General features: G+C 44.0%; 1 pseudogene; it reads left to right on the top strand.

Moving 5' to 3' along the window:
- The first annotated feature begins 3,152 nt into the window (after positions 1–3,152).
- On the top strand, positions 3,153–3,327 carry LOC149445245 (U2 spliceosomal RNA; annotated as a pseudogene).
- The last annotated feature ends 5,063 nt before the right edge of the window (positions 3,328–8,390 follow it).

Consider the following 8,390-nt stretch of genomic DNA (forward strand, 5'->3'; position numbering starts at 1 on the left):
CAAAGGTGGTAAGCAAAAGCAACTTATTCAATAAAGCAAGCTTGGAGCGGAGAAATGAGACAATCTGGTTATATCTGAAAATTTCAGAGGCAGGCATATGCAATTTGTCCTTAAAATATTGTGAAGAATATATGCAAGTACCGTTAAAATATATTTCTATCCGTAACAAGCCTTTATTGATCCACCATTGAAAAGGGGCTGGTGTTAAACCAGGCACAAATTCAGGGTTGCAAAAAAACGGAGCTACAGGTATATGTGGGGATGCCAATGACTTACGATGGAGTACCCTGTCCCAAACTGCCAAAGAAAACAACAGAGGGGGCACAGTATAGGAGGGTGAAAGCGATTAGGAAGCCAAAGCAATGCCCGGACAGCAAGAGGGTGACAAGAGAGAGCTTCGATAGAGACCCAAAGGGGAATATTTCCCCCAGCAGTGGTGTAAGCCAACTGGGCGATTTGTGCAGCCTGGAAGTACGTGTGGAGATTAGGGAGACCAATACCACCCCATGGTCTGGGAGCATACAGCGTCTTCTGATTCATCCGAGGCCGTCAATTATTCCAAATAAAATGGAGAACCTCAAACCTCCTAAAACGGAGGTAATTCTCGTCTCGTCACCAGTAAAGTCCGGAAATAATATAACAATCTGGGTAAAAACGTAATTTTGATTGAATTGACCATGATAAAGAATAGTCCACCCAACGGCAAAGATCGCCTTTGAGTGTCTTAACCCCCCTGGCGGTATTCCCGAGTAGGCACAATTCTCAAGATCATCTATTTTATTGTATGCCTCATCCAGGCGGTCTTATAAGTCAGCAATCATGCTAGAATTTTGGGTCACTCTGTGAACTGTATTGTCAACTTTAGATTCAATCTTCTCGAGGTAATTCCCCAATTCCCAAAAATCTTGTTTCAGGTCAGAGGCCAACTTAATGGTAGCTTTTTCCAGTTCCTGCTGTAACAAATCAGTAAAACGTGCGATGAGTACGGAATCCTTGCAGGGGTGCAGGAAGAAAGGCAGGAGAATCCACTGGGCCATCATGTGTGGAATCTTGGCTACCAGTTTGACTAATAAAGATAGAAGCTTGGGAATCACGGCCTGGTGATAGGCTTGCAGCCTGTGAGGGAGACCCAGGTGGACTAGGGAGGCAGCCAGGAGGGGCAGGGAGGTCACTCACATGCTCCATGGATCCGGAGGGATGTCTATCTGGACGATCAGGAGTAGAAGAGGGAGTCACTGTCCCCTGTGGCCACCACTGTGACTCCTCAGCAGCCGATGAGGTCTTGGAGCCAGCTCTGGGTGCCATTTTGCTTCCCCTGCCCGCCCCTTTCATTGCGGGGTCCACCTGCGGCATAGGAAGAGCCCCCACCATCTCCTCTAGCGGTATAGGTGTGTGCAGGAGGGGCAGATAAGTGGTGGCCTCTAATATCGCCCCTGGAGTGCCGGAATCATGCGGAGCGGTCAGCGGGTCATCAGCTCCTGCCGCCCACGCATGCGCTCTCTCTTAATTCATTTTTACTATTCAAAGCGAGCTCCCCCATCCATCCATGTCTCCATGCTTTATTTTGCTTAGAAATCACTTTGAAAAACACCCCCTGGCATTTCTGGCTGTGGCCATCTTAAGTAAGGGCAGATGAGTTTACTTCCTGGAATCTGCAATCCATTTGCTGAGAAAGCCCCTCGCACACTCCTGAAGACTTCTGGAATGTATGACATCATTTGCCTAGGTCAGGAAGTAATTGAGGAAATATAAAAAAAGTTTAAAACAAGTAAATATGATATACTTTTCTATCTATTTACTAATGCTAGCAGCATAAGGATTAAAAATAGTAAAGACTGAGATAGTGAGGTTCCACTTTAAAGTATATTTATGGTCAAAATGTAAAATCATATCGCATCTCGGCCTTTTGACTAGGATCAAGTGTAGCACATTATATTGCCAAAAGTATGGGGATGCCTGCCTTTACATGCATATGAACTTTAATGGCATCTCAGTCCTAGTCCGTAGGGTTTAATACTGAGTTGGTCCACCCTTTGCAGCTATAGCAGCTTCAACTCTTCTGGGAAGGATGTCCACAAGGTTTAAGAGTGTGTCTATGGGAATGTTTGACCATTCTTCCAGAAGTGCATTTGTGAGGTCAGGCACTGATTGCGGACGAGAAGGCCTGGCTCGCAGTCTCCACTCTAATTCATCCCAAAGGTGTTCTATTGGGTTGAGGTCAGTACTCTGTGTAGGCCAGTCAAGTTCCACCACCCCAAACTCACACATCCATGTCTTTATGGACCTTGCTTTGCGCACTGGTGCGTAGTCATGTTGGAACAGGAAGGGGCCATCCCCAAAATGTTCCCACAAAGTTGGGAGCATGAAATTGTCCAAAATGTCTTGGTATGCTGATGCTTTAAGAATTCCCTTCACTGGAATTAAGGGGCCAAGCCCAACCCCTGAAAAGCAACCCCACACCATAATCCCCCCTCCACCAAACTTTACACTTGGCACAATGCAGACAGGCAAGTACCGTTCTCCTGGCAACCGCCAAACCCAGACATGTCCATTGGATTGCCAGACAGAGAAGTGTGATTTGTCACTCCAGAGAACAAGTCTCCATTGCTCCAGAGTCCAGTGACGGCATGCTTTACACCACTGCATCTGATGCTTTGCATTGCACTTAGTGATGTAAGGCTTAGATGCAGCTGCTCGGCCATGGAAACCCATTCCATGAAGCTCTCTACGCATGGTTGTTGTGCTAATCTGAAGGCCACATGAAGTTTGGAGGTCTTTAGCTATTGACTCTGCAGTTGGCGACTTCTGCGCACTGTGCGCTGCAGCATGTGCTGACCCCGCTCTGTCATTTTACGTGGCCTACCACTTTGTGGCTGAGTTGCTGTTGTTCCCAGTTGCTTCCACTATGTTATAATACCACTAACAGTTGACCGTGGAATATCTAGTAGCAATGAGACTTCATGGATGGACTTATTGCACAGGTGACAACCTATCACGGTACCACCCTTGAATTCACTGAGCTCCTGAGAGCGACCCATTCTTTCACACATGTTTGTAGAAGCAATCTGCATGCCTAGGTGCTTGATTTTATACACCTGTGGCCATGGAGGTGATTGGAACACCTGAATCCAATGATTTGGAAGGGTGTCCAAATATTTTTGGCAATATAGTGTATCTACTCTTATCAGTTTGGTATCTGGTGCGTACCCTATATGGAGACCATATATTGGATGGATTTTTGGAGCAGGGAGATGGGGGAGGGACTTGCTCTGTCCACTCCACAAATCGACCTGGTGTTGCAGTGCCTCCAGGACTGGTGCACCAAAAAAAAAAAAAGTAAAATCATATATTAATTTCCAGATTGTATTTCAATTATTTCTAGTCGACTCATATTAACCACTTGAGCTCCCCTTCATGACCAGGGCATTTTTTTGCAATTTCTGCACTGCGCTACTTTATCTGGCAATTGCGTGGTCATGCAATGCTGTAAAGTTTAAAACAAGTATATATTTCCTATCTATTTACTAATGCTAGCAGCATATGGAATAAAAATAGTCAATGCTGTTTGAGAGAATGAAGTTCCACTATAAAAGTAAATGCCAACATTTACAAATGGACGTAACACTACTTCTTTAGTGATTCATTTTAGATAGAATTATCTGTTTTTGTTTTTTCTGTACAGATGACAAAGTAAAATTTCATGTTTTTCGCATGATGGGTGTAGTTCTCAGCTTTTCTCCTCGTTCTGTATGTACGGTTGGACTTTTTTTTTTCTCTTTATGATGGGTGTACCTATTGATTATCAAGTGTAGGAGGGCACCACCATGTGGTTTTCCTCATAATTACAATGGATTGGTAGTAGAACAAAAACATCACTGCTTGTACATCACTATTTAAATATTGATTAAGGCTACTTTCACACTGGTCGGTTTTTCTTGCTTTTTTGTGTTACAGAAAGAGGAAGAAAAATGCATGACCATTAAATCCTATGAAGCTCTTCACGCTGCTCCATTCCAAGTCCCGCAAGCTGCATTTTTTGGTGTATGTTTGGTGCAGTAAAAAAAAAAAAAACACCAAAAACGCATTTTGACCATGTGCTCTGTGTGGGTTGATGATATAGCAGCCAGATTATAGACTCACCTGTAAAGCTAATGTTTGGCCCATCTGAGCAATAGCTGGCTAACTTCCATTTCCAACAGCTTATTTTATGCATGGAGCCAATACCTCTAACTAATTACCCAGGGATGCCCCAAGTTGGGTGAATTTTGGAATAATTTGGATATTACAGAACATTTCAGAGTCCATTGCAAGTTGTGAGGTTCCTTCTGTCTATATTTCTGCCCGTGGGCCCGACAGGCAGGATTGCTAAGCACACTGTCGCACATGTGAACATTAGTTACTGTATAGTAAGATCCAAAGTCCTGATGAAGTGGGTTTCTCGTGAAACGCATCGACCATTTATGAATATGATCTCATATAGTTCGAGTTGCCAAACATCAGCCACCAAACTTTAATGACTTGGAGAGGATCTGCCAAGAGGAGTGGGCCAAAATCCCCCCTGAGATGTGTGCAAACCTGATGGCCAACTACAGGAAACGTTTGACCTCTGTGATTGCCAAGAAGGGATTTGCCACCAAGTACTAAGTCATGTTTTGTGAAGGGGATCAAATACTTATTTCCCTCATGAACATGCAAATCAGTGCATAATTTGTTAGACATGTATTTCCTTAGAATTTTTTGTTGCTATTTGTCTCTCAGTGTTACAATACACCTACCATTCGATTTTTAGACTGATCATTTCTTTGTGAGTGGGCAAACATTCAAAATCAGCAGGGGATCAAATACTTATTTCCTTCGCTGCATAAGCTGAAAAACTTTAGGCCAGAATTTGGTGGCAAAGGGGCAGGTCCACCAGACTTAAAACAGATTTTAATTAAATATTCCATTAGAATACCATGACTATGAGTGTACATACAGTAAATACATCATAGAGTAAAATAAAAAAGCAATCAGATTTGAAAAAGTGCCCTGAGTTGCAAGACCAAACTGCTCAACATATGTTTAAAGCCAGGCTGCTGGCCAGGCTGATAATGCAGTTTCAAGAGGAGAAAGATTGAAGACCAATTACAGGCTATTTTCTTTCTTCATATGATGCCCCAGCCAGTTATTGATAGAAAAATACTTCAATACCCACGTCCAATCTATAGCTATCTTCAGTCATACTTCAACTACAACAAATTCTTTGTCTTCTGGACTCAACCTTGAGTATTGAGGACAATACTTTTGAAAGCAGGGTGTCATGGTCCCTCTGCATCTGGAGTACTACAGAAATAAGAAGGACAAGGAACGCAGCACATCATCAGGCAGTTGGCCTGAAGACTTCAGATAAGTAAGTAAAAAAAATAGCATACCATATGGGTTGGGGGATGAACCTAGAGTTAAGCTTTAACAAAAACCTGTTATGAGATAAATATGTAGGGGGTCCTTCGTTCTGAAAATGCCTGTTGCCTGGCACTCAGGCTGATGCTTTTTCTTAAATACTTTCTGAGCAGACAAGCAAATTAGAATTGTCTCTATCATTCTGTTTGCTGCATGGTTGTTTTATATCAATGATTCAGACATATTGAAGCAGATACAGCCAGGCAGCTAGCATTCTTAAAATGAGGCTTATGTACTTAAGTCATGACAAGTACAATTTAAAACTTACATGCTGTATAAAAAAATCACCCAAAAAATTTAAATCCAGCAACATATCATTTTTCATAGAGTTTGCATATGTACTTAAATCTTCCTTGTCATTAATCCTGTAATCCTTCCTTGTCCTGTAATCACCAACAAAGCAGTGTTAGTGTTCAGGCTGAGAAGGTCAGTATTCTGAACTAATCATAGCTTTGTTTCTATGCACTGTGTGGTCAGTCTAAGACAGGCCTGGACTGGGACAAAAAATAGGCCTGGGCATTTTGGATTGACCAGCTCAAATCCCGGGGATCCTTTCCTCGGAGTCCGGTGGTGGAAAGCCAGGGCCCAGTCGCAAGAGCAACCTTTGTGACCCTGGTAGTTCCACACTAATGTCAGTAGGTTTTTATTTTTATTATATACAAATATATATATATATTTTACCTTTTTTTGTCCTGTTGGTGAGAGGGAGAGGAAGGGAGGGAGGAGAGAAAGGAAGGAAAGAGGAAGGAAGAAAGAGAGAGGAAGGAAAGAAAGAGAGTCAGGAAGAAAAGGATGGAAGGAAGAAAGGAAGGAAAGAGGAAGGAAGGAAAGACAGAGAGAGGAAGAAAGGAAGGAAAGAGAGAGAGAGGAAGAAAGGAAGGAAAGAGAGAGATAAAGAAAGGAAGGAAAGAGAGTGGAGAAAGGAAGGAAAGAGAGAGAGGAATGAAGGAAGGAAAGAGAGAGGGGAAAGGAAGGAAAGAGAGAGAGGAAGAAAGGAAGGAAAGAGAGAGAGGAAGAAAGGAAGGAAAGAGAAAGGAGAAAGGAAGGAAAGAGAGAGAGAGAGCAAGAAAGGAAGGAACGAGAGAGGAAGGAAGGAAGGAAAGAGAGAGAGGAAGGAGTGAAGGAAAGAGAGAGAGGAAGGAAGGAAAGAGAGGAAGAGAGAGGAAGGAAGAAAGGAAGGAAGGAGAGAGAGAGAGAGAGGAAAGGGGAGAGAGTGAGGGACAGGGAGAACCAGCTTTTTCTCTCTCTTCTCCCATCTGTGGTGGTGGGGGAACTGTCAGCACTGGGGACAGTCTATCCTGACAGAACCCGACGGTAGTGCTGTGGGGGATAAGGTGGGGGCCGGCCGCAGGCGGAGCATACAGGAGCCCATGGCAGCAAGAGATGGACAGGTTGGGCAGCCGGGCTGCACATAGAGGAACCGGAGTGGGCATTTCTCACCTACCGCCACTGAATGCCTAAAGGAGGGAGAAGAGGAGAAGCGCATTCAGTGGCGGCAGGTGAGAAATGCCCGGTCCAGTTCCTCTATGTGCCGCCTGGCCACCACTTCTATCCATTTTGTTAGCTCTCATTGTAACATCAAACCAAGGAACACCTAATAGGACTTGTGAGAGCCACTGTACCATTTTTGCTTATTCACTGGACTCTGCTGAAATCAGGATTTGCAAGTATTCTCCCTTTTCAACTCCTTTTCATTTCTCTGTTACTTTATTGTCTCTTTTTTTCTGTGTAACACCCTTATTCTGTAAATATTTTATTTGCACCATTTTCCAGGACAATCATTTTTATTACTATAGGGCAATGCAAACAGTGTGCAGAAATAGAGAAGAACTGGGTTCCTTCAAAGGGAATATGGATAGCAAAGACAGCGGTACAGTGTCAAAGTTTATGCTTTCAGAGAATAAATTGCAAACTGGCCAACCTGACCAACAGGGCCAGAGTATAGACGCAAGTGACAGGCCTGGAGGACCCAAACCAATAACTTGAGAGGACACAATGTCCAGGGGAAGAGCGGTGGGGGGAGGGGAGGAGGGGAGGGAGAAAGAGAAAAAAAGGGGAAGGGGAAGGAGAGAGAGGGGATGGGGGTGTGTGGAGAGGAGGGAGTAGAGGAAGGAGGTGGAGAGAGCTCAGGAGAAGAGAGAAATGGTGTAGAGAAAGAGGGGAAGCAGAGCAGGGAAGAAAGTAAAAGAAAAGTTTTGCATGCTAGCAAGCGTTCAAGTGACTTATTTGCATCATTTTGACCTTTTTCATTATTAAACCATATTTTGAAAAGTGTTGAAATTGTCTCTAAGGCTTTTAATGCAAACTAAAGAATCCCTGTCTCTTAAAGAGTGCTCCTGTAGTATAAATCTCTGAACATACCTGTCTGTAGTGACTGTGCGTGTTACAGACGTTTATTCTAAAATCATAGTTGTTGTTACTAGGATTGTGAGTTTCCTCCTTCTCAATAAAAAGGTGCTGGTGGCAGTGTAAAGGGTTAATTGTTTAATCACCTTAACCCAATGACAATCGCTCTCAGGCTGCTGACACCTAGATTGTGGTCCCACGAGCTGGAAAAATCTTTGTGCAGGGTTCAGCTAAAGGTGGCATTGTTAAAGCAGAGTTCCACTCACCTGTCAAAAAATAAAGGTCAGCAGCTACAAAAACTGTAGCTGCTGACTTTTAAAAAACAGCCACTTACCAGTCCCTTGGTCCCGTGCTGTGTCCCCCGCAGCCAGTTTCACCAGCCATCCTGTATTCCAGGAGGCCGGCATCTTCAGTGTGGGCACCCAACTGTGATAGCTTGCGGCTTCACAGCCGGGTACCCACTGCGCATGCTCGAGTAGCTCTGCACTTCATGAATGGTCCTGTATTCTTCTGGGACCTGTCACGTGTCACAGGGAGATAGAGAGGACACCTTCCACTTCCGATCACCTAGGCGATCGGACTGGAAGTGGGAGCGGGTACCTGTC

Source organism: Staurois parvus, unplaced genomic scaffold (assembly GCF_062004578.1).
Source record: "Staurois parvus isolate SC_StPar_1 unplaced genomic scaffold, SC_StPar_1.0 ptg000734l, whole genome shotgun sequence".
In the NCBI taxonomy this organism is placed as follows: Eukaryota; Metazoa; Chordata; class Amphibia; order Anura; family Ranidae; genus Staurois; species Staurois parvus.